A 25950-nucleotide genomic window follows, 5' to 3' on the forward strand; every position below is an offset into this window, starting at 1 on the left:
GCGGAATAATGGGAGTGCAAGGGTCTGTGACGTTGATATGACTGTATGTAGCACTACTATTTATCGGGGGGTGGGCGTAGCTCAGATGGTAGAGCGCTCGCTTAGCGTGCGAGAGGTAGTGGGATCGATACCCAGCGCCTCCAGAATTTTTAACACACCTACATGCGCACCTTGCGATGCAAGTGGAATAATTCCCAACCGGCAGAGGTGTGTAGGCAGATACAAGCGAACGATTAGCATCCACAATTGCGCCGATTTCACGTAAATCCCACTGCACGTTCCCATTCTTTGCGTGCAGTCGGCTGCTACTGGTGTTGCTGGTTGTGACTGCTGATAACAGATGCCGTAGCAATCAATTCATGGAGTGAGTTGTATGTTTTGCGATAGTCTGTCTCTGACAACGAAAGCACAGGTGATATAGGTGCGAACACAGGAAGCTTGCAGCCCCTCGCTGCCTGCAGACACAGGGCAGCCACACTAGAAGAGCGGCCTAAGCCGTAGGCGAAATGTGCTCATTCGCTTTGGCGCGACGTCGAACTATAAATAAGGCTGTCACTAGCGTGAGCGTCGTGTAAAGTCGGAAAAGTCATCTGCATGGGTGATTGCCAAGTTTGGGGAGCGTTTCGTAGTACGATCAGTGCAAAGGGGAAGCGGAAACTTGATGTGTCCCAGTGTTTTGCAGTTGGACGACAAGAGTTTGACACAGTAGCAAAGAGCGAGGCACTGAGTTGGCATGAACAATGGAGAGCACAATGGGGCTCGAGATGTGCTTGTTACCTCAGGTGCTGTGTGATTGTGGACAAGGAGTGAAATGGACCAATTTGTGACCGCCCTTTCAATTTAAGACGTTCAAAACAGACGGAATTTGCATTCGTAATACCAGAGCATCGAAACTACTTGGAACTCTTGTGTATATGAACGTGTCCGCGCCTTTGTATTCTGGTACCTTCGCCGCTACAAACCAACCAACCATCGTGTCCGTGCACATCAGAGTCGCAAAGAATGGAGAATAGCCAGGCTTGGTCGTGTGTGTAGCTGTAGCTCAGTTGGCAGATCGTTCGCATAGCGTGTGAACGGTCTCGGTTTCAAGCCCCGGCTCCTCATGTTTTGTGGTCAGTGCATGGTAAGTGTTGGTCGCAGCGAACATAAACGCACGCAAGAAGTTGCAAAACCAGCGTCACAGACTGATATGATGTATACTGTCATAAGGAGAGCAAGATGTAAGTGTGGGGACCGGCTGTTATCGTGGTGTCATCGAGTGCAGATCTGTCTTAGGTATCACGGCTTAACGTCATTGAAGTCTAGAGGTGGACAACACGTTTCGTCTTACTCAGAGCGGTGTCTGAACTCTATTTTCGACGTTATGCGTGCCACTTTCATTGTGGCCAACTACGATTCGATACAGAATGCACGAAACCTGAAAGACACCCTCACTGATACATAGAGAGTAGTGTTTGTCTGCGGAATAATGGGAGTGCAAGGGTCTGTGACGTTGATATGACTGTATGTAGCACTACTAGTTATCGGGGGGGGTGGGCGTAGCTCAGATGGTAGAGCGCTCGCTTAGCGTGCGAGAGGTACTGGGATCGATACCCAGCGCCTCCAGAATTTTTAACACACCTACATGCGCACCTTGCGATGCAAGTGGAATAATTCCCAACCGGCAGAGGTGTGTAGGCAGATACAAGCGAACGATTAGCATCCACAATTGCGCCGATTTCACGTAAATCCACTGCACGTTCCCATTCTTTGCGTGCAGTCGTCTGCTACTGGTGTTGCTGGTTGTGACTGCTGATAACAGATGCCGTAGCAATCAATTCATGGAGTGAGTTGTATGTTTTGCGATAGTCTGTCCTCTGACAACGAAAGCACAGGTGATATAGGTGCGAACACAGGAAGCTTGCAGCCCCTCGCTGCCTGCAGACACAGGGCAGCCACACTAGAAGAGCGGCCTAAGCCGTAGGCGAAATGTGCTCATTCGCTTTGGCGCGACGTCGAACTATAAATAAGGCTGTCACTAGCGCGAGCGTCGTGTAAAGTCGGAAAAGTCATCTGCATGGGTGATTGCCAAGTTTGGGGAGCGTTTCGTAGTACGATCAGTGCAAAGGGGAAGCGGAAACTTGTTGTGTCCCAGTGTTTTGCAGTTGGACGACAAGAGTTTGACACAGTAGCAAAGAGCGAGGCACTGAGTTGGCATGAACAATGGAGAGCACAATGGGGCTTGAGATGTGCTTGTTACCTCAGGTGCTGTGTGATTGTGGACAAGGAGTGAAATGGACCAATTTGTGACCGCCCATTCAATTTAAGACGTTCAAAACAGACGGAATTTGCATTCGTAATACCAGAGCATCGAAACTACTTGGAACTCTTGTGTATATGAACGTGTCGCGCCTTTGTATTCTGGTACCTTCGCCGCTACAAACCAACCAACCATCGTGTCCGTGCACATCAGAGTCGCAAAGAATGGAGAATAGCCAGGCTTGGTCGTGTGTGTAGCTGTAGCTCAGTTGGCAGATCGTTCGCTTAGCGTGTGAACGGTCTCGGTTTCAAGCCCCGGCTCCTCCATGTTTTGTGGTCAGTGCATGGTAAGTGTTGGTCGCAGCGAACAACACTAGATCGCGTGTTAAAAACCCAGCGTCACAGACTGATATGATGTATACTGTCATAAGGAGAGCAAGATGTAAGTGTGGGGACCGGCTGTTATCGTGGGTGTCATCGAGTGCAGATCTGTCTTAGGTATCACGGCTTAAACGTCATTGAAGTCTAGAGGTGGACAACACGTTCGTCTTACTCAGAGCGGTGTCTGAACTCTATTTTCGACGTTATGCGTGCCACTTTCATTGTGGCCAACTACGATTCGATACAGAATGCACGAAACCTGAAAGACACCCTCACTGATACATAGAGAGTAGTGTTTGTCTGCGGAATAATGGGAGTGCAAGGGTCTGTGACGTTGATATGACTGTATGTAGCACTACTAGTTATCGGGGGGGGTGGCGTAGCTCAGATGGTAGAGCGCTCGCTTAGCGTGCGAGAGGTACTGGGATCTATACCCAGCGCCTCCAGAATTTTTAACACACCTACATGCGCACCTTGCGATGCAAGTGGAATAATTCCCAACCGGCAGAGGTGTGTAGGCAGATACAAGCGAACGATTAGCATCCACAATTGCGCCGATTTCACGTAAATCCCACTGCACGTTCCCATTCTTTGCGTGCAGTCGGCTGCTACTGGTGTTGCTGGTTGTGACTGCTGATAACAGATGCCGTAGCAATCAATTCATGGAGTGAGTTGTATGTTTTGCGATAGTCTGTCTCTGACAACGAAAGCACAGGTGATATAGGTGCGAACACAGGAAGCTTGCAGCCCCTCGCTGCCTGCAGACACAGGGCAGCCACACTAGAAGAGCGGCCTAAGCCGTAGGCGAAATGTGCTCATTCGCTTTGGCGCGACGTCGAACTATAAATAAGGCTGTCACTAGCGGGAGCGTCGTGTAAAGTCGGAAAAGTCATCTGCATGGGTGATTGCCAAGTTTGGGGAGCGTTTCGTAGTACGATCAGTGCAAAGGGGAAGCGGAAACTTGTTGTGTCCCAGTGTTTTGCAGTTGGACGACAAGAGTTTGACACAGTAGCAAAGAGCGAGGCACTGAGTTGGCATGAACAATGGAGAGCACAATGGGGCTTGAGATGTGCTTGTTACCTCAGGTGCTGTGTGATTGTGGACAAGGAGTGAAATGGACCAATTTGTGACCGCCCTTTCAATTTAAGACGTTCAAAACAGACGGAATTTGCATTCGTAATACCAGAGCATCGAAACTACTTGGAACTCTTGTGTATATGAACGTGTCCGCGCCTTTGTATTCTGGTACCTTCGCCGCTACAAACCAACCAACCATCGTGTCCGTGCACATCAGAGTCGCAAAGAATGGAGATAGCCAGGCTTGGTCGTGTGTGTAGCTGTAGCTCAGTTGGCAGATCGTTCGCTTAGCGTGTGAACGGTCTCGGTTTCAAGCCCCGGCTCCTCCATGTTTTGTGGTCAGTGCATGGTAAGTGTTGGTCGCAGCGAACATAAACGCACGCAAGAAGTTGCAAAACCAGCGTCACAGACTGATATGATGTATACTGTCATAAGGAGAGCAAGATGTAAGTGTGGGGACCGGCTGTTATCGTGGTGTCATCGAGTGCAGATCTGTCTTAGGTATCACGGCTTAACGTCATTGAAGTCTAGAGGTGGACAACACGTTCGTCTTACTCAGAGCGGTGTCTGAACTCTATTTTCGACGTTATGCGTGCCACTTTCATTGTGGCCAACTACGATTCGATACAGAATGCACGAAACCTGAAAGACACCCTCACTGATACATAGAGAGTAGTGTTTTGTCTGCGGAATAATGGGAGTGCAAGGGTCTGTGACGTGATATGACTGTATGTAGCACTACTAGTTATCGGGGGGGGGTGGGCGTAGCTCAGATGGTAGAGCGCCTCGCTTAGCGTGCGAGAGGTACTGGGATCGATACCCAGCGCCTCCAGAATTTTTAACACACCTACATGCGCACCTTGCGATGCAAGTGGAATAATTCCCAACCGGCAGAGGGTGTGTAGGCAGATACAAGCGAACGATTAGCATCCACAATTGCGCCGATTTCACGTAAATCCCACTGCACGTTCCCATTCTTGCGTGCAGTCGTCTGCTACTGGTGTTGCTGGTTGTGACTGCTGATAACAGATGCCGTAGCAATCAATTCATGGAGTGAGTTGTATGTTTTGCGATAGTCTGTCTCTGACAACGAAAGCACAGGTGATATAGGTGCGAACACAGGAAGCTTGCAGCCCCTCGCTGCCTGCAGACACAGGGCAGCCACACTAGAAGAGCGGCCTAAGCCGTAGGCGAAATGTGCTCATTCGCTTTGGCGCGACGTCGAACTATAAATAAGGCTGTCACTAGCGCGAGCGTCGTGTAAAAGTCGGAAAAGTCATCTGCATGGGTGATTGCCAAGTTTGGGGAGCGTTTCGTAGTACGATCAGTGCAAAGGGGAAGCGGAAACTTGTTGTGTCCCAGTGTTTTGCAGTTGGACGACAAGAGTTTGACACAGTAGCAAAGAGCGAGGCACTGAGTTGGCATGAACAATGGAGAGCACAATGGGGCTTGAGATGTGCTTGTTACCTCAGGTGCTGTGTGATTGTGGACAAGGAGTGAAATGACCAATTTGTGACCGCCCTTTCAATTTAAGACGTTCAAAACAGACGGAATTTGCATTCGTAATACCAGAGCATCGAAACTACTTGGAACTCTTGTGTATATGAACGTGTCCGCGCTTTGTATTCTGGTACCTTCGCCGCTACAAACCAACCAACCATCGTGTCCGTGCACATCAGAGTCGCAAAGAATGGAGAATAGCCAGGCTTGGTCGTGTGTGTAGCTGTAGCTCAGTTGGCAGATCGTTCGCTTAGCGTGTGAACGGTCTGGGTTTCAAGCCCCGGCGTCCTCCATGTTTTGTGGTCAGTGCATGGTAAGTGTTGGTCGCAGCGAACATAAACGCACGCAAGAAGTTGCAAAACCAGCGTCACAGACTGATATGATGTATACTGTCATAAGGAGAGCAAGATGTAAGTGTGGGGACCGGCTGTTATCGTGGTGTCATCGAGTGCAGATCTGTCTTAGGTATCACGGCTTAACGTCATTGAAGTCTAGAGGTGGACAACACGTTCGTCTTACTCAGAGCGGTGTCTGAACTCTATTTTCGACGTTATGCGTGCCACTTTCATTGTGGCCAACTACGATTCGATACAGAATGCACGAAACCTGAAAGACACCCCTCACTGATACACAGAGAGTAGTGTTTGTCTGCGGAATAATGGGAGTGCAAGGGTTCTGTGACGTTGATATGACTGTATGTAGCACTACTAGTTATCGGGGGGGTGGGCGTAGCTCAGATGGTAGAGCGCTCGCTTAGCGTGCGAGAGGTACTGGGATCGATACCCAGCGCCTCCAGAATTTTTAACACACCTACATGCGCACCTTGCCGATGCAAGTGGAATAATTCCACCGGCAGAGGTGTGTAGGCAGATACAAGCGAACGATAGCATCCACAATTGCGCCGATTTCACGTAAATCCCACTGCACGTTCCCATTCTTTGCGTGCAGTCGGCTGCTACTGGTGTTGCTGGTTGTGACTGCTGATAACAGATGCCGTAGCAATCAATTCATGGAGTGAGTTGTATGTTTTTGCGATAGTCTGTCTCTGACAACGAAAGCACAGGTGATATAGGTGCGAACACAGGAAGCTTGCAGCCCCTCGCTGCCTGCAGACACAGGGCAGCCACACTAGAAGAGCGGCCTAAGCCGTAGGCGAAATGTGCTCATCTCGCTTTGGCGCGACGTCGAACTATAAATAAGGCTGTCACTAGCGTGAGCGTTGCGTGAGCGTCGTGTAAAGTCGGAAAAAGTCATCTGGCATGGGTGATTGCCAAGTTTGGGGAGCGTTTCGTAGTACGATCAGTGCAAAAGGGGAAGCGGAAACTTGTTGTGTCCCAGTGTTTTGCAGTTGGACGACAAGAGTTTGACACAGTAGCAAAGAGCGAGGCACTGAGGTTGGCATGAACAATGGAGAGCACAATGGGGCTTGAGATGTGCTTGTTACCTCAGGTGCTGTGTGATTGTGGACAAGGAGTGAAATGGACCAATTTGTGACCGCCCTTTCAATTTAAGACGTTCAAAACAGACGGAATTTGCATTCGTAATACCAGAGCATCGAAACTACTTGGAACTCTTGTGTATATGAACGTGTCCGCGCCTTTGTATTCTGGTACCTTCGCCGCTACAAACCAACCAACCATCGTGGTCCGTGCACATCAGAGTCGCAAAGAATGGAGAATAGCCAGGCTTGGTCGTGTGTGTAGCTGTAGCTCAGTTGGCAGATCGTTCGCTTAGCGTGTGAACGGTCTGGGTTTCAAGCCCCGGCTCCTCCATGTTTTGTGGTCAGTGCATGGTAAGTGTTGGTCGCAGCGAACATAAACGCACGCAAGGAGTTGCAAAACCAGCGTCACAGACTGATATGATGTATACTGTCATAAGGAGAGCAAGATGTAAGTGTGGGGACCGGCTGTTATCGTGGTGTCATCGAGTGCAGATCTGTCTTAGGTATCACGGCTTAACGTCATTGAAGTCTAGAGGTGGACAACACGTTTCGTCTTACTCAGAGCGGTGTCTGAACTCTATTTTCGACGTTATGCGTGCCACTTTCATTGTGGGCCAACTACGATTCGATACAGAATGCACGAAACCTGAAAGACACCCTCACTGATACATAGAGAGTAGTGTTTTGTCTGCGGAATAATGGGAGTGCAAGGGTCTGTGACGTTGATATGACTGTATGTAGCACTACTATTTATCGGGGGGGTGGGCGTAGCTCAGATGGTAGAGCGCTCGCTTAGCGTGCGAGAGGTAGTGGGATCGATACCCAGCGCCTCCAGAATTTTTAACACACCTACATGCGCACCTTGCGATGCAAGTGGAATAATTCCCAACCGGCAGAGGTGTGTAGGCAGATACAAGCGAACGATTAGCATCCACAATTGCGCCGATTTCACGTAAATCCCACTGCACGTTCCCATTCTTTGCGTGCAGTCGGCTGCTACTGGTGTTGCTGGTTGTGACTGCTGATAACAGATGCCGTAGCAATCAATTCATGGAGTGAGTTGTATGTTTTTGCGATAGTCTGTCTCTGACAACGAAAGCACAGGTGATATAGGTGCGAACACAGGAAGCTTGCAGCCCCTCGCTGCCTGCAGACACAGGGCAGCCACACTAGAAGAGCGGCCTAAGCCGTAGGCGAAATGTGCTCATTCGCTTTGGCGCGACGTCGAACTATAAATAAGGCTGTCACTAGCGTGAGCGTCGTGTAAAGTCGGAAAAGTCATCTGCATGGGTGATTGCCAAGTTTGGGGAGCGTTTCGTAGTACGATCAGTGCAAAGGGGAAGCGGAAACTTGTTGTGTCCCAGTGTTTTGCAGTTGGACGACAAGAGTTTGACACAGTAGCAAAGAGCGAGGCACTGAGTTGGCATGAACAATGGAGAGCACAATGGGGCTTGAGATGTGCTTGTTACCTCAGGTGCTGTGTGATTGTGGACAAGGAGTGAAATGGACCAATTTGTGACCGCCCTTTCAATTTAAGACGTTCAAAACAGACGGAATTTGCATTCGTAATACCAGAGCATCGAAACTACTTGGAACTCTCGTGTATATGAACGTGTCCGCGCCTTTGTATTCTGGTACCTTCGCCGCTACAAACCAACCAACCATCGTGTCCGTGCACATCAGAGTCGCAAAGAATGGAGAATAGCCAGGCTTGGTCGTGTGTGTAGCTGTAGCTCAGTTGGCAGATCGTTCGCTTAGCGTGTGAACGGTCTCGGTTTCAAGCCCCGGCTCCTCCATGTTTTGTGGTCAGTGCATGGTAAGTGTTGGTCGCAGCGAACATAAACGCACGCAAGAAGTTGCAAAACCAGCGTCACAGACTGATATGATGTATACTGTCATAAGGAGAGCAAGATGTAAGTGTGGGGACCGGCTGTTATCGTGGTGTCATCGAGTGCAGATCTGTCTTAGGTATCACGGCTTAACGTCATTGAAGTCTAGAGGTGGACAACACGTTCGTCTTACTCAGAGCGGTGTCTGAACTCTATTTTCGACGTTATGCGTGCCACTTTCATTGTGGCCAACTACGATTCGATACAGAATGCACGAAACCTGAAAGACACCCTCACTGATACATAGAGAGTAGTGTTTGTCTGCGGAATAATGGGAGTGCAAGGGTCTGTGACGTTGATATGACTGTATGTAGCACTACTAGTTATCGGGGGGGTGGGCGTAGCTCAGATGGTAGAGCGCTCGCTTAGCGTGCGAGAGGTACTGGGATCGATACCCAGCGCCTCCAGAATTTTTAACACACCTACATGCGCACCTTGCGATGCAAGTGGAATAATTCCCAACCGGCAGAGGTGTGTAGGCAGATACAAGCGAACGATTAGCATCCACAATTGCGCCGATTTCACGTAAATCCCACTGCACGTTCCCATTCTTTGCGTGCAGTCGGCTGCTACTGGTGTTGCTGGTTGTGACTGCTGATAACAGATGCCGTAGCAATCAATTCATGGAGTGAGTTGTATGTTTTGCGATAGTCTGTCTCTGACAACGAAAGCACAGGTGATATAGGTGCGAACACAGGAAGCTTGCAGCCCCTCGCTGCCTGCAGACACAGGGCAGCCACACTAGAAGAGCGGCCTAAGCCGTAGGCGAAATGTGCTCATTCGCTTTGGCGCGACGTCGAACTATAAATAAGGCTGTCACTAGCGTGAGCGTCGTGTAAAGTCGGAAAAGTCATCTGCATGGGTGATTGCCAAGTTTGGGGAGCGTTTCGTAGTACGATCAGTGCAAAGGGGAAGCGGAAACTTGTTGTGTCCCAGTGTTTTGCAGTTGGACGACAAGAGTTTGACACAGTAGCAAAGAGCGAGGCACTGAGTTGGCATGAACAATGGAGAGCACAATGGGGCTTGAGATGTGCTTGTTACCTCAGGTGCTGTGTGATTGTGGACAAGGAGTGAAATGGACCAATTTGTGACCGCCCTTTCAATTTAAGACGTTCAAAACAGACGGAATTTGCATTCGTAATACCAGAGCATCGAAACTACTTGGAACTCTCGTGTATATGAACGTGTCCGCGCCTTTGTATTCTGGTACCTTCGCCGCTACAAACCAACCAACCATCGTGTCCGTGCACATCAGAGTCGCAAAGAATGGAGAATAGCCAGGCTTGGTCGTGTGTGTAGCTGTAGCTCAGTTGGCAGATCGTTCGCTTAGCGTGTGAACGGTCTCGGTTTCAAGCCCCGGCTCCTCCATGTTTTGAGGTCAGTGCATGGTAAGTGTTGGTCGCAGCGAACATAAACGCACGCAAGAAGTTGCAAAACCAGCGTCACAGACTGATATGATGTATACTGTCATAAGGAGAGCAAGATGTAAGTGTGGGGACCGGCTGTTATCGTGGTGTCATCGAGTGCAGATCTGTCTTAGGTATCACGGCTTAACGTCATTGAAGTCTAGAGGTGGACAACACGTTCGTCTTACTCAGAGCGGTGTCTGAACTCTATTTTCGACGTTATGCGTGCCACTTTCATTGTGGCCAACTACGATTCGATACAGAATGCACGAAACCTGAAAGACACCCTCACTGATACATAGAGAGTAGTGTTTGTCTGCGGAATAATGGGAGTGCAAGGGTCTGTGACGTTGATATGACTGTATGTAGCACTACTAGCTATCGGGGGGGGTGGGCGTAGCTCAGATGGTAGAGCGCTCTCTTAGCGTGCGAGAGGTACTGGGATCGATACCCAGCGCCTCCAGAATTTTTAACACACCTACATGCGCACCTTGCGATGCAAGTGGAATAATTCCCAACCGGCAGAGGTGTGTAGGCAGATACAAGCGAACGATTAGCATCCACAATTGCGCCGATTTCACGTAAATCCCACTGCACGTTCCCATTCTTTGCGTGCAGTCGGCTGCTACTGGTGTTGCTGGTTGTGACTGCTGATAACAGATGCCGTAGCAATCAATTCATGGAGTGAGTTGTATGTTTTGCGATAGTCTGTCTCTGACAACGAAAGCACAGGTGATATAGGTGCGAACACAGGAAGCTTGCAGCCCCTCGCTGCCTGCAGACACAGGGCAGCCACACTAGAAGAGCGGCCTAAGCCGTAGGCGAAATGTGCTCATTCGCTTTGGCGCGACGTCGAACTATAAATAAGGCTGTCACTAGCGTGAGCGTTGCGTGAGCGTCGTGTAAAGTCGGAAAAGTCATCTGCATGGGTGATTGCCAAGTTTGGGGAGCGTTTCGTAGTACGATCAGTGCAAAGGGGAAGCGGAAACTTGTTGTGTCCCAGTGTTTTGCAGTTGGACGACAAGAGTTTGACACAGTAGCAAAGAGCGAGGCACTGAGTTGGCATGAACAATGGAGAGCACAATGGGGCTTGAGATGTGCTTGTTACCTCAGGTGCTGTGTGATTGTGGACAAGGAGTGAAATGGACCAATTTGTGACCGCCCTTTCAATTTAAGACGTTCAAAACAGACGGAATTTGCATTCGTAATACCAGAGCATCGAAACTACTTGGAACTCTCGTGTATATGAACGTGTCCGCGCCTTTGTATTCTGGTACCTTCGCCGCTACAAACCAACCAACCATCGTGTCCGTGCACATCAGAGTCGCAAAGAATGGAGAATAGCCAGGCTTGGTCGTGTGTGTAGCTGTAGCTCAGTTGGCAGATCGTTCGCTTAGCGTGTGAACGGTCTCGGTTTCAAGCCCCGGCTCCTCCATGTTTTGAGGTCAGTGCATGGTAAGTGTTGGTCGCAGCGAACATAAACGCACGCAAGAAGTTGCAAAACCAGCGTCACAGACTGATATGATGTATACTGTCATAAGGAGAGCAAGATGTAAGTGTGGGGACCGGCTGTTATCGTGGTGTCATCGAGTGCAGATCTGTCTTAGGTATCACGGCTTAACGTCATTGAAGTCTAGAGGTGGACAACACGTTCGTCTTACTCAGAGCGGTGTCTGAACTCTATTTTCGACGTTATGCGTGCCACTTTCATTGTGGCCAACTACGATTCGATACAGAATGCACGAAACCTGAAAGACACCCTCACTGATACATAGAGAGTAGTGTTTGTCTGCGGAATAATGGGAGTGCAAGGGTCTGTGACGTTGATATGACTGTATGTAGCACTACTAGCTATCGGGGGGGGTGGGCGTAGCTCAGATGGTAGAGCGCTCTCTTAGCGTGCGAGAGGTACTGGGATCGATACCCAGCGCCTCCAGAATTTTTAACACACCTACATGCGCACCTTGCGATGCAAGTGGAATAATTCCCAACCGGCAGAGGTGTGTAGGCAGATACAAGCGAACGATTAGCATCCACAATTGCGCCGATTTCACGTAAATCCCACTGCACGTTCCCATTCTTTGCGTGCAGTCGGCTGCTACTGGTGTTGCTGGTTGTGACTGCTGATAACAGATGCCGTAGCAATCAATTCATGGAGTGAGTTGTATGTTTTGCGATAGTCTGTCTCTGACAACGAAAGCACAGGTGATATAGGTGCGAACACAGGAAGCTTGCAGCCCCTCGCTGCCTGCAGACACAGGGCAGCCACACTAGAAGAGCGGCCTAAGCCGTAGGCGAAATGTGCTCATTCGCTTTGGCGCGACGTCGAACTATAAATAAGGCTGTCACTAGCGTGAGCGTTGCGTGAGCGTCGTGTAAAGTCGGAAAAGTCATCTGCATGGGTGATTGCCAAGTTTGGGGAGCGTTTCGTAGTACGATCAGTGCAAAGGGGAAGCGGAAACTTGTTGTGTCCCAGTGTTTTGCAGTTGGACGACAAGAGTTTGACACAGTAGCAAAGAGCGAGGCACTGAGTTGGCATGAACAATGGAGAGCACAATGGGGCTTGAGATGTGCTTGTTACCTCAGGTGCTGTGTGATTGTGGACAAGGAGTGAAATGGACCAATTTGTGACCGCCCTTTCAATTTAAGACGTTCAAAACAGACGGAATTTGCATTCGTAATACCAGAGCATCGAAACTACTTGGAACTCTTGTGTATATGAACGTGTCCGCGCCTTTGTATTCTGGTACCTTCGCCGCTACAAACCAACCAACCATCGTGTCCGTGCACATCAGAGTCGCAAAGAATGGAGAATAGCCAGGCTTGGTCGTGTGTGTAGCTGTAGCTCAGTTGGCAGATCGTTCGCTTAGCGTGTGAACGGTCTCGGTTTCAAGCCCCGGCTCCTCCATGTTTTGTGGTCAGTGCATGGTAAGTGTTGGTCGCAGCGAACATAAACGCACGCAAGAAGTTGCAAAACCAGCGTCACAGACTGATATGATGTATACTGTCATAAGGAGAGCAAGATGTAAGTGTGGGGACCGGCTGTTATCGTGGTGTCATCGAGTGCAGATCTGTCTTAGGTATCACGGCTTAACGTCATTGAAGTCTAGAGGTGGACAACACGTTCGTCTTACTCAGAGCGGTGTCTGAACTCTATTTTCGACGTTATGCGTGCCACTTTCATTGTGGCCAACTACGATTCGATACAGAATGCACGAAACCTGAAAGACACCCTCACTGATACATAGAGAGTAGTGTTTGTCTGCGGAATAATGGGAGTGCAAGGGTCTGTGACGTTGATATGACTGTATGTAGCACTACTAGCTATCGGGGGGGGTGGGCGTAGCTCAGATGGTAGAGCGCTCGCTTAGCGTGCGAGAGGTACTGGGATCGATACCCAGCGCCTCCAGAATTTTTAACACACCTACATGCGCACCTTGCGATGCAAGTGGAATAATTCCCAACCGGCAGAGGTGTGTAGGCAGATACAAGCGAACGATTAGCATCCACAATTGCGCCGATTTCACGTAAATCCCACTGCACGTTCCCATTCTTTGCGTGCAGTCGGCTGCTACTGGTGTTGCTGGTTGTGACTGCTGATAACAGATGCCGTAGCAATCAATTCATGGAGTGAGTTGTATGTTTTGCGATAGTCTGTCTCTGACAACGAAAGCACAGGTGATATAGGTGCGAACACAGGAAGCTTGCAGCCCCTCGCTGCCTGCAGACACAGGGCAGCCACACTAGAAGAGCGGCCTAAGCCGTAGGCGAAATGTGCTCATTCGCTTTGGCGCGACGTCGAACTATAAATAAGGCTGTCACTAGCGTGAGCGTTGCGTGAGCGTCGTGTAAAGTCGGAAAAGTCATCTGCATGGGTGATTGCCAAGTTTGGGGAGCGTTTCGTAGTACGATCAGTGCAAAGGGGAAGCGGAAACTTGTTGTGTCCCAGTGTTTTGCAGTTGGACGACAAGAGTTTGACACAGTAGCAAAGAGCGAGGCACTGAGTTGGCATGAACAATGGAGAGCACAATGGGGCTTGAGATGTGCTTGTTACCTCAGGTGCTGTGTGATTGTGGACAAGGAGTGAAATGGACCAATTTGTGACCGCCCTTTCAATTTAAGACGTTCAAAACAGACGGAATTTTCATTCGTAATACCAGAGCATCGAAACTACTTGGAACTCTCGTGTATATGAACGTGTCCGCGCCTTTGTATTCTGGTACCTTCGCCGCTACAAACCAACCAACCATCGTGTCCGTGCACATCAGAGTCGCAAAGAATGGAGAATAGCCAGGCTTGGTCGTGTGTGTAGCTGTAGCTCAGTTGGCAGATCGTTCGCTTAGCGTGTGAACGGTCTCGGTTTCAAGCCCCGGCTCCTCCATGTTTTGTGGTCAGTGCATGGTAAGTGTTGGTCGCAGCGAACATAAACGCACGCAAGAAGTTGCAAAACCAGCGTCACAGACTGATATGATGTATACTGTCATAAGGAGAGCAAGATGTAAGTGTGGGGACCGGCTGTTATCGTGGTGTCATCGAGTGCAGATCTGTCTTAGGTATCACGGCTTAACGTCATTGAAGTCTAGAGGTGGACAACACGTTCGTCTTACTCAGAGCGGTGTCTGAACTCTATTTTCGACGTTATGCGTGCCACTTTCATTGTGGCCAACTACGATTCGATACAGAATGCACGAAACCTGAAAGACACCCTCACTGATACATAGAGAGTAGTGTTTGTCTGCGGAATAATGGGAGTGCAAGGGTCTGTGACGTTGATATGACTGTATGTAGCACTACTAGCTATCGGGGGGGGTGGGCGTAGCTCAGATGGTAGAGCGCTCGCTTAGCGTGCGAGAGGTACTGGGATCGATACCCAGCGCCTCCAGAATTTTTAACACACCTACATGCGCACCTTGCGATGCAAGTGGAATAATTCCCAACCGGCAGAGGTGTGTAGGCAGATACAAGCGAACGATTAGCATCCACAATTGCGCCGATTTCACGTAAATCCCACTGCACGTTCCCATTCTTTGCGTGCAGTCGGCTGCTACTGGTGTTGCTGGTTGTGACTGCTGATAACAGATGCCGTAGCAATCAATTCATGGAGTGAGTTGTATGTTTTGCGATAGTCTGTCTCTGACAACGAAAGCACAGGTGATATAGGTGCGAACACAGAAAGCTTGCAGCCCCTCGCTGCCTGCAGACACAGGGCAGCCACACTAGAAGAGCGGCCTAAGCCGTAGGCGAAATGTGCTCATTCGCTTTGGCGCGACGTCGAACTATAAATAAGGCTGTCACTAGCGTGAGCGTCGTGTAAAGTCGGAAAAGTCATCTGCATGGGTGATTGCCAAGTTTGGGGAGCGTTTCGTAGTACGATCAGTGCAAAGGGGAAGCGGAAACTTGTTGTGTCCCAGTGTTTTGCAGTTGGACGACAAGAGTTTGACACAGTAGCAAAGAGCGAGGCACTGAGTTGGCATGAACAATGGAGAGCACAATGGGGCTCGAGATGTGCTTGTTACCTCAGGTGCTGTGTGATTGTGGACAAGGAGTGAAATGGACCAATTTGTGACCGCCCTTTCAATTTAAGACGTTCAAAACAGACGGAATTTGCATTCGTAATACCAGAGCATCGAAACTACTTGGAACTCTTGTGTATATGAACGTGTCCGCGCCTTTGTATTCTGGTACCTTCGCCGCTACAAACCAACCAACCATCGTGTCCGTGCACATCAGAGTCGCAAAGAATGGAGAATAGCCAGGCTTGGTCGTGTGTGTAGCTGTAGCTCAGTTGGCAGATCGTTCGCTTAGCGTGTGAACGGTCTCGGTTTCAAGCCCCGGCTCCTCCATGTTTTGTGGTCAGTGCATGGTAAGTGTTGGTCGCAGCGAACATAAACGCACGCAAGAAGTTGCAAAACCAGCGTCACAGACTGATATGATGTATACTGTCATAAGGAGAGCAAGATGTAAGTGTGGGGACCGGCTGTTATCGTGGTGTCATCGAGTGCAGATCTGTCTTAGGTATCACGGCTTAACGTCATTGAAGTCTAGAGGTGGACAACACGTTCGTCTTACTCAGAGCGGTGTCTGAACTCTATTTTCGACGTTATGCGTGCCACTTTCATTGTGGCCAACTACGATTCGATACAGAATGCACGAAACCTGAAAGACACCCTCACTGATACATAGAGAGTAGTGTTTGTCTGCGGAATAATGGGAGTGCAAGGGTCTGTGACGTTGATATGACTGTATGTAGCACTACTAACTATCGGGGGGGGGGGGTGGGCGTAGCTCAGATGGTAGAGCGCTCGCTTAGCGTGCGAGAGGTACTGGGATCGATACCCAGCGCCTCCAGAATTTTTAACACACCTACATGCGCACCTTGCGATGCAAGTGGAATAATTCCCAACCGGCAGAGGTGTGTAGGCAGATACAAGCGAACGATTAGCATCCACAATTGCGCCGATTTCACGTAAATCCCACTGCACGTTCCCATTCTTTGCGTGCAGTCGGCTGCTACTGGTGTTGCTGGTTGTGACTGCTGATAACAGATGCCGTAGCAATCAATTCATGGAGTGAGTTGTATGTTTTGCGATAGTCTGTCTCTGACAACGAAAGCACAGGTGATATAGGTGCGAACACAGGAAGCTTGCAGCCCCTCGCTGCCTGCAGACACAGGGCAGCCACACTAGAAGAGCGGCCTAAGCCGTAGGCGAAATGTGCTCATTCGCTTTGGCGCGACGTCGAACTATAAATAAGGCTGTCACTAGCGTGAGCGTCGTGTAAAGTCGGAAAAGTCATCTGCATGGGTGATTGCCAAGTTTGGGGAGCGTTTCGTAGTACGATCAGTGCAAAGGGGAAGCGGAAACTTGTTGTGTCCCAGTGTTTTGCAGTTGGACGACAAGAGTTTGACACAGTAGCAAAGAGCGAGGCACTGAGTTGGCATGAACAATGGAGAGCACAATGGGGCTCGAGATGTGCTTGTTACCTCAGGTGCTGTGTGATTGTGGACAAGGAGTGAAATGGACCAATTTGTGACCGCCCTTTCAATTTAAGACGTTCAAAACAGACGGAATTTGCATTCGTAATACCAGAGCATCGAAACTACTTGGAACTCTTGTGTATATGAACGTGTCCGCGCCTTTGTATTCTGGTACCTTCGCCGCTACAAACCAACCAACCATCGTGTCCGTGCACATCAGAGTCGCAAAGAATGGAGAATAGCCAGGCTTGGTCGTGTGTGTAGCTGTAGCTCAGTTGGCAGATCGTTCGCTTAGCGTGTGAACGGTCTCGGTTTCAAGCCCCGGCTCCTCCATGTTTTGTGGTCAGTGCATGGTAAGTGTTGGTCGCAGCGAACATAAACGCACGCAAGAAGTTGCAAAACCAGCGTCACAGACTGATATGATGTATACTGTCATAAGGAGAGCAAGATGTAAGTGTGGGGACCGGCTGTTATCGTGGTGTCATCGAGTGCAGATCTGTCTTAGGTATCACGGCTTAACGTCATTGAAGTCTAGAGGTGGACAACACGTTCGTCTTACTCAGAGCGGTGTCTGAACTCTATTTTCGACGTTATGCGTGCCACTTTCATTGTGGCCAACTACGATTCGATACAGAATGCACGAAACCTGAAAGACACCCTCACTGATACATAGAGAGTAGTGTTTGTCTGCGGAATAATGGGAGTGCAAGGGTCTGTGACGTTGATATGACTGTATGTAGCACTACTAACTATCGGGGGGGGGGGGTGGGCGTAGCTCAGATGGTAGAGCGCTCGCTTAGCGTGCGAGAGGTACTGGGATCGATACCCAGCGCCTCCAGAATTTTTAACACACCTACATGCGCACCTTGCGATGCAAGTGGAATAATTCCCAACCGGCAGAGGTGTGTAGGCAGATACAAGCGAACGATTAGCATCCACAATTGCGCCGATTTCACGTAAATCCCACTGCACGTTCCCATTCTTTGCGTGCAGTCGGCTGCTACTGGTGTTGCTGGTTGTGACTGCTGATAACAGATGCCGTAGCAATCAATTCATGGAGTGAGTTGTATGTTTTGCGATAGTCTGTCTCTGACAACGAAAGCACAGGTGATATAGGTGCGAACACAGGAAGCTTGCAGCCCCTCGCTGCCTGCAGACACAGGGCAGCCACACTAGAAGAGCGGCCTAAGCCGTAGGCGAAATGTGCTCATTCGCTTTGGCGCGACGTCGAACTATAAATAAGGCTGTCACTAGCGTGAGCGTCGTGTAAAGTCGGAAAAGTCATCTGCATGGGTGATTGCCAAGTTTGGGGAGCGTTTCGTAGTACGATCAGTGCAAAGGGGAAGCGGAAACTTGTTGTGTCCCAGTGTTTTGCAGTTGGACGACAAGAGTTTGACACAGTAGCAAAGAGCGAGGCACTGAGTTGGCATGAACAATGGAGAGCACAATGGGGCTTGAGATGTGCTTGTTACCTCAGGTGCTGTGTGATTGTGGACAAGGAGTGAAATGGACCAATTTGTGACCGCCCTTTCAATTTAAGACGTTCAAAACAGACGGAATTTGCATTCGTAATACCAGAGCATCGAAACTACTTGGAATTCTTGTGTATATGAACGTGTCCGCGCCTTTGTATTCTGGTACCTTCGCCGCTACAAACCAACCAACCATCGTGTCCGTGCACATCAGAGTCGCAAAGAATGGAGAATAGCCAGGCTTGGTCGTGTGCGTAGCTGTAGCTCAGTTGGCAGATCGTTCGCTTAGCGTGTGAACGGTCTGGGTTTCAAGCCCCGGCTCCTCCATGTTTTGTGGTCAGTGCATGGTAAGTGTTGGTCGCAGCGAACATAAACGCACGCAAGGAGTTGCAAAACCAGCGTCACAGACTGATATGATGTATACTGTCATAAGGAGAGCAAGATGTAAGTGTGGGGACCGGCTGTTATCGTGGTGTCATCGAGTGCAGATCTGTCTTAGGTATCACGGCTTAACGTCATTGAAGTCTAGAGGTGGACAACACGTTCGTCTTACTCAGAGCGGTGTCTGAACTCTATTTTCGACGTTATGCGTGCCACTTTCATTGTGGCCAACTACGATTCGATACAGAATGCACGAAACCTGAAAGACACCCTCACTGATACATAGAGAGTAGTGTTTGTCTGCGGAATAATGGGAGTGCAAGGGTCTGTGACGTTGATATGACTGTATGTAGCACTACTAGTTATCGGGGGGGTGGGCGTAGCTCAGATGGTAGAGCGCTCGCTTAGCGTGCGAGAGGTACTGGGATCGATACCCAGCGCCTCCAGAATTTTTAACACACCTACATGCGCACCTTGCGATGCAAGTGGAATAATTCCCAACCGGCAGAGGTGTGTAGGCAGATACAAGCGAACGATTAGCATCCACAATTGCGCCGATTTCACGTAAATCCCACTGCACGTTCCCATTCTTTGCGTGCAGTCGGCTGCTACTGGTGTTGCTGGTTGTGACTGCTGATAACAGATGCCGTAGCAATCAATTCATGGAGTGAGTTGTATGTTTTGCGATAGTCTGTCTCTGACAACGAAAGCACAGGTGATATAGGTGCGAACACAGGAAGCTTGCAGCCCCTCGCTGCCTGCAGACACAGGGCAGCCACACTAGAAGAGCGGCCTAAGCCGTAGGCGAAATGTGCTCATTCGCTTTGGCGCGACGTCGAACTATAAATAAGGCTGTCACTAGCGTGAGCGTTGCGTGAGCGTCGTGTAAAGTCGGAAAAGTCATCTGCATGGGTGATTGCCAAGTTTGGGGAGCGTTTCGTAGTACGATCAGTGCAAAGGGGAAGCGGAAACTTGTTGTGTCCCAGTGTTTTGCAGTTGGACGACAAGAGTTTGACACAGTAGCAAAGAGCGAGGCACTGAGTTGGCATGAACAATGGAGAGCACAATGGGGCTTGAGATGTGCTTGTTACCTCAGGTGCTGTGTGATTGTGGACAAGGAGTGAAATGGACCAATTTGTGACCGCCCTTTCAATTTAAGACGTTCAAAACAGACGGAATTTGCATTCGTAATACCAGAGCATCGAAACTACTTGGAACTCTTGTGTATATGAACGTGTCCGCGCCTTTGTATTCTGGTACCTTCGCCGCTACAAACCAACCAACCATCGTGTCCGTGCACATCAGAGTCGCAAAGAATGGAGAATAGCCAGGCTTGGTCGTGTGTGTAGCTGTAGCTCAGTTGGCAGATCGTTCGCTTAGCGTGTGAACGGTCTCGGTTTCAAGCCCCGGCTCCTCCATGTTTTGTGGTCAGTGCATGGTAAGTGTTGGTCGCAGCGAACATAAACGCACGCAAGAAGTTGCAAAACCAGCGTCACAGACTGATATGATGTATACTGTCATAAGGAGAGCAAGATGTAAGTGTGGGGACCGGCTGTTATCGTGGTGTCATCGAGTGCAGATCTGTCTTAGGTATCACGGCTTAACGTCATTGAAGTCTAGAGGTGGACAACACGTTCGTCTTACTCAGAGCGGTGTCTGAACTCTATTTTCGACGTTATGCGTGCCACTTTCATTGTGGCCAACTACGATTCGATACAGAATGCACGAAACCTGAAAGACACCCTCACTGATACATAGAGAGTAGAGTTTGTCTGTGGAATAATGGGAGTGCAAGGGTCTGTGACGTTGATATGACTGTATGTAGCACTACTAGTTATCGGGGGGGTGGGCGTAGCTCAGATGGTAGAGCGCTCGCTTAGCGTGCGAGAGGTACTGGGATCGATACCCAGCGCCTCCAGAATTTTTAACACACCTACATGCGCACCTTGCGATGCAAGTGGAATAATTCCCAACCGGCAGAGGTGTGTAGGCAGATACAAGCGAACGATTAGCATCCACAATTGCGCCGATTTCACGTAAATCCCACTGCACGTTCCCATTCTTTGCGTGCAGTCGGCTGCTACTGGTGTTGCTGGTTGTGACTGCTGATAACAGATGCCGTAGCAATCAATTCATGGAGTGAGTTGTATGTTTTGCGATAGTCTGTCTCTGACAACGAAAGCACAGGTGATATAGGTGCGAACACAGGAAGCTTGCAGCCCCTCGCTGCCTGCAGACACAGGGCAGCCACACTAGAAGAGCGGCCTAAGCCGTAGGCGAAATGTGCTCATTCGCTTTGGCGCGACGTCGAACTATAAATAAGGCTGTCACTAGCGTGAGCGTTGCGTGAGCGTCGTGTAAAGTCGGAAAAGTCATCTGCATGGGTGATTGCCAAGTTTGGGGAGCGTTTCGTAGTACGATCAGTGCAAAGGGGAAGCGGAAACTTGTTGTGTCCCAGTGTTTTGCAGTTGGACGACAAGAGTTTGACACAGTAGCAAAGAGCGAGGCACTGAGTTGGCATGAACAATGGAGAGCACAATGGGGCTTGAGATGTGCTTGTTACCTCAGGTGCTGTGTGATTGTGGACAAGGAGTGAAATGGACCAATTTGTGACCGCCCTTTCAATTTAAGACGTTCAAAACAGACGGAATTTGCATTCGTAATACCAGAGCATCGAAACTACTTGGAACTCTTGTGTATATGAACGTGTCCGCGCCTTTGTATTCTGGTACCTTCGCCGCTACAAACCAACCAACCATCGTGTCCGTGCACATCAGAGTCGCAAAGAATGGAGAATAGCCAGGCTTGGTCGTGTGTGTAGCTGTAGCTCAGTTGGCAGATCGTTCGCTTAGCGTGTGAACGGTCTCGGTTTCAAGCCCCGGCTCCTCCATGTTTTGTGGTCAGTGCATGGTAAGTGTTGGTCGCAGCGAACATAAACGCACGCAAGAAGTTGCAAAACCAGCGTCACAGACTGATATGATGTATACTGTCATAAGGAGAGCAAGATGTAAGTGTGGGGACCGGCTGTTATCGTGGTGTCATCGAGTGCAGATCTGTCTTAGGTATCACGGCTTAACGTCATTGAAGTCTAGAGGTGGACAACACGTTCGTCTTACTCAGAGCGGTGTCTGAACTCTATTTTCGACGTTATGCGTGCCACTTTCATTGTGGCCAACTACGATTCGATACAGAATGCACGAAACCTGAAAGACACCCTCACTGATACATAGAGAGTAGAGTTTGTCTGTGGAATAATGGGAGTGCAAGGGTCTGTGACGTTGATATGACTGTATGTAGCACTACTAGTTATCGGGGGGGTGGGCGTAGCTCAGATGGTAGAGCGCTCGCTTAGCGTGCGAGAGGTACTGGGATCGATACCCAGCGCCTCCAGAATTTTTAACACACCTACATGCGCACCTTGCGATGCAAGTGGAATAATTCCCAACCGGCAGAGGTGTGTAGGCAGATACAAGCGAACGATTAGCATCCACAATTGCGCCGATTTCACGTAAATCCCACTGCACGTTCCCATTCTTTGCGTGCAGTCGGCTGCTACTGGTGTTGCTGGTTGTGACTGCTGATAACAGATGCCGTAGCAATCAATTCATGGAGTGAGTTGTATGTTTTGCGATAGTCTGTCTCTGACAACGAAAGCACAGGTGATATAGGTGCGAACACAGGAAGCTTGCAGCCCCTCGCTGCCTGCAGACACAGGGCAGCCACACTAGAAGAGCGGCCTAAGCCGTAGGCGAAATGTGCTCATTCGCTTTGGCGCGACGTCGAACTATAAATAAGGCTGACACTAGCGTGAGCGTCGTGTAAAGTCGGAAAAGTCATCTGCATGGGTGATTGCCAAGTTTGGGGAGCGTTTCGTAGTACGATCAGTGCAAAGGGGAAGCGGAAACTTGTTGTGTCCCAGTGTTTTGCAGTTGGACGACAAGAGTTTGACACAGTAGCAAAGAGCGAGGCACTGAGTTGGCATGAACAATGGAGAGCACAATGGGGCTTGAGATGTGCTTGTTACCTCAGGTGCTGTGTGATTGTGGACAAGGAGTGAAATGGACCAATTTGTGACCGCCCTTTCAATTTAAGACGTTCAAAACAGACGGAATTTGCATTCGTAATACCAGAGCATCGAAACTACTTGGAACTCTTGTGTATATGAACGTGTCCGCGCCTTTGTATTCTGGTACCTTCGCCGCTACAAACCAACCAACCATCGTGTCCGTGCACATCAGAGTCGCAAAGAATGGAGAATAGCCAGGCTTGGTCGTGTGTGTAGCTGTAGCTCAGTTGGCAGATCGTTCGCTTAGCGTGTGAACGGTCTCGGTTTCAAGCCCCGGCTCCTCCATGTTTTGTGGTCAGTGCATGGTAAGTGTTGGTCGCAGCGAACATAAACGCACGCAAGAAGTTGCAAAACCAGCGTCACAGACTGATATGATGTATACTGTCATAAGGAGAGCAAGATGTAAGTGTGGGGACCGGCTGTTATCGTGGTGTCATCGAGTGCAGATCTGTCTTAGGTATCACGGCTTAACGTCATTGAAGTCTAGAGGTGGACAACACGTTCGTCTTACTCAGAGCGGTGTCTGAACTCTATTTTCGACGTTATGCGTGCCACTTTCATTGTGGCCAACTACGATTCGATACAGAATGCACGAAACCTGAAAGACACCCTCACTGATACATAGAGAGTAGAGTTTGTCTGTGGAATAATGGGAGTGCAAGGGTCTGTGACGTTGATATGACTGTATGTAGCACTACTAGTTATCGGGGGGGTGGGCGTAGCTCAGATGGTAGAGCGCTCGCTTAGCGTGCGAGAGGTACTGGGATCGATACCCAGCGCCTCCAGAATTTTTAACACACCTACATGCGCACCTTGCGATGCAAGTGGAATAATTCCCAACCGGCAGAGGTGTGTAGGCAGATACAAGCGAACGATTAGCATCCACAATTGCGCCGATTTCACGTAAATCCCACTGCACGTTCCCATTCTTTGCGTGCAGTCGGCTGCTACTGGTGTTGCTGGTTGTGACTGCTGATAACAGATGCCGTAGCAATCAATTCATGGAGTGAGTTGTATGTTTTGCGATAGTCTGTCTCTGACAACGAAAGCACAGGTGATATAGGTGCGAACACAGGAAGCTTGCAGCCCCTCGCTGCCTGCAGACACAGGGCAGCCACACTAGAAGAGCGGCCTAAGCCGTAGGCGAAATGTGCTCATTCGCTTTGGCGCGACGTCGAACTATAAATAAGGCTGACACTAGCGTGAGCGTCGTGTAAAGTCGGAAAAGTCATCTGCATGGGTGATTGCCAAGTTTGGGGAGCGTTTCGTAGTACGATCAGTGCAAAGGGGAAGCGGAAACTTGTTGTGTCCCAGTGTTTTGCAGTTGGACGACAAGAGTTTGACACAGTAGCAAAGAGCGAGGCACTGAGTTGGCATGAACAATGGAGAGCACAATGGGGCTTGAGATGTGCTTGTTACCTCAGGTGCTGTGTGATTGTGGACAAGGAGTGAAATGGACCAATTTGTGACCGCCCTTTCAATTTAAGACGTTCAAAACAGACGGAATTTGCATTCGTAATACCAGAGCATCGAAACTACTTGGAACTCTTGTGTATATGAACGTGTCCGCGCCTTTGTATTCTGGTACCTTCGCCGCTACAAACCAACCAACCATCGTGTCCGTGCACATCAGAGTCGCAAAGAATGGAGAATAGCCAGGCTTGGTCGTGTGTGTAGCTGTAGCTCAGTTGGCAGATCGTTCGCTTAGCGTGTGAACGGTCTGGGTTTCAAGCCCCGGCTCCTCCATGTTTTGTGGTCAGTGCATGGTAAGTGTTGGTCGCAGCGAACATAAACGCACGCAAGGAGTTGCAAAACCAGCGTCACAGACTGATATGATGTATACTGTCATAAGGAGAGCAAGATGTAAGTGTGGGGACCGGCTGTTATCGTGGTGTCATCGAGTGCAGATCTGTCTTAGGTATCACGGCTTAACGTCATTGAAGTCTAGAGGTGGACAACACGTTCGTCTTACTCAGAGCGGTGTCTGAACTCTATTTTCGACGTTATGCGTGCCACTTTCATTGTGGCCAACTACGATTCGATACAGAATGCACGAAACCTGAAAGACACCCTCACTGATACATAGAGAGTAGTGTTTGTCTGCGGAATAATGGGAGTGCAAGGGTCTGTGACGTTGATATGACTGTATGTAGCACTACTAGTTATCGGGGGGGTGGGCGTAGCTCAGATGGTAGAGCGCTCGCTTAGCGTGCGAGAGGTACTGGGATCGATACCCAGCGCCTCCAGAATTTTTAACACACCTACATGCGCACCTTGCGATGCAAGTGGAATAATTCCCAACCGGCAGAGGTGTGTAGGCAGATACAAGCGAACGATTAGCATCCACAATTGCGCCGATTTCACGTAAATCCCACTGCACGTTCCCATTCTTTGCGTGCAGTCGGCTGCTACTGGTGTTGCTGGTTGTGACTGCTGATAACAGATGCCGTAGCAATCAATTCATGGAGTGAGTTGTATGTTTTGCGATAGTCTGTCTCTGACAACGAAAGCACAGGTGATATAGGTGCGAACACAGGAAGCTTGCAGCCCCTCGCTGCCTGCAGACACAGGGCAGCCACACTAGAAGAGCGGCCTAAGCCGTAGGCGAAATGTGCTCATTCGCTTTGGCGCGACGTCGAACTATAAATAAGGCTGACACTAGCGTGAGCGTCGTGTAAAGTCGGAAAAGTCATCTGCATGGGTGATTGCCAAGTTTTGGGAGCGTTTCGTAGTACGATCAGTGCAAAGGGGAAGCGGAAACTTGTTGTGTCCCAGTGTTTTGCAGTTGGACGACAAGAGTTTGACACAGTAGCAAAGAGCGAGGCACTGAGTTGGCATGAACAATGGAGAGCACAATGGGGCTTGAGATGTGCTTGTTACCTCAGGTGCTGTGTGATTGTGGACAAGGAGTGAAATGGACCAATTTGTGACCGCCCTTTCAATTTAAGACGTTCAAAACAGACGGAATTTGCATTCGTAATACCAGAGCATCGAAACTACTTGGAACTCTTGTGTATATGAACGTGTCCGCGCCTTTGTATTCTGGTACCTTCGCCGCTACAAACCAACCAACCATCGTGTCCGTGCACATCAGAGTCGCAAAGAATGGAGAATAGCCAGGCT

At 49.5% G+C, this 25950-nt stretch overlaps 12 non-coding genes across 12 annotated transcripts; all 12 read left to right on the top strand.

Annotated features, from left to right (window-relative positions):
• Positions 1 to 1531: 1531 nt before the first annotated feature.
• On the top strand, positions 1532 to 1605 carry Trnaa-agc (transfer RNA alanine (anticodon AGC)). Its single transcript has one exon. It is a non-coding gene; the product is annotated as a tRNA-Ala (tRNA).
• Positions 1606 to 5917: 4312 nt separating this feature from the next.
• On the top strand, positions 5918 to 5991 carry Trnaa-agc (transfer RNA alanine (anticodon AGC)). The gene has a single exon. It is a non-coding gene; the product is annotated as a tRNA-Ala (tRNA).
• A 2868-nt stretch (positions 5992 to 8859) lies between these two features.
• Positions 8860 to 8933, top strand: Trnaa-agc (transfer RNA alanine (anticodon AGC)). The gene has a single exon. It is a non-coding gene; the product is annotated as a tRNA-Ala (tRNA).
• A 4334-nt stretch (positions 8934 to 13267) lies between these two features.
• On the top strand, positions 13268 to 13341 carry Trnaa-agc (transfer RNA alanine (anticodon AGC)). The gene has a single exon. It is a non-coding gene; the product is annotated as a tRNA-Ala (tRNA).
• A 1399-nt stretch (positions 13342 to 14740) lies between these two features.
• On the top strand, positions 14741 to 14814 carry Trnaa-agc (transfer RNA alanine (anticodon AGC)). Its single transcript has one exon. It is a non-coding gene; the product is annotated as a tRNA-Ala (tRNA).
• A 1392-nt stretch (positions 14815 to 16206) lies between these two features.
• On the top strand, positions 16207 to 16280 carry Trnaa-agc (transfer RNA alanine (anticodon AGC)). The gene has a single exon. It is a non-coding gene; the product is annotated as a tRNA-Ala (tRNA).
• A 1392-nt stretch (positions 16281 to 17672) lies between these two features.
• Trnaa-agc (transfer RNA alanine (anticodon AGC)) lies at positions 17673 to 17746 on the top strand. Its single transcript has one exon. It is a non-coding gene; the product is annotated as a tRNA-Ala (tRNA).
• A 1387-nt stretch (positions 17747 to 19133) lies between these two features.
• Positions 19134 to 19207, top strand: Trnaa-agc (transfer RNA alanine (anticodon AGC)). Its single transcript has one exon. It is a non-coding gene; the product is annotated as a tRNA-Ala (tRNA).
• Positions 19208 to 20605: 1398 nt separating this feature from the next.
• On the top strand, positions 20606 to 20679 carry Trnaa-agc (transfer RNA alanine (anticodon AGC)). Its single transcript has one exon. It is a non-coding gene; the product is annotated as a tRNA-Ala (tRNA).
• Positions 20680 to 22077: 1398 nt separating this feature from the next.
• On the top strand, positions 22078 to 22151 carry Trnaa-agc (transfer RNA alanine (anticodon AGC)). Its single transcript has one exon. It is a non-coding gene; the product is annotated as a tRNA-Ala (tRNA).
• Positions 22152 to 23538: 1387 nt separating this feature from the next.
• Positions 23539 to 23612, top strand: Trnaa-agc (transfer RNA alanine (anticodon AGC)). Its single transcript has one exon. It is a non-coding gene; the product is annotated as a tRNA-Ala (tRNA).
• Positions 23613 to 24999: 1387 nt separating this feature from the next.
• Trnaa-agc (transfer RNA alanine (anticodon AGC)) lies at positions 25000 to 25073 on the top strand. Its single transcript has one exon. It is a non-coding gene; the product is annotated as a tRNA-Ala (tRNA).
• Positions 25074 to 25950: the final 877 nt, after the last annotated feature.

Source organism: Schistocerca gregaria, chromosome 3 (genome assembly GCF_023897955.1).
Source record: "Schistocerca gregaria isolate iqSchGreg1 chromosome 3, iqSchGreg1.2, whole genome shotgun sequence".
NCBI lineage: Eukaryota > Metazoa > Arthropoda > Insecta > Orthoptera > Acrididae > Schistocerca > Schistocerca gregaria.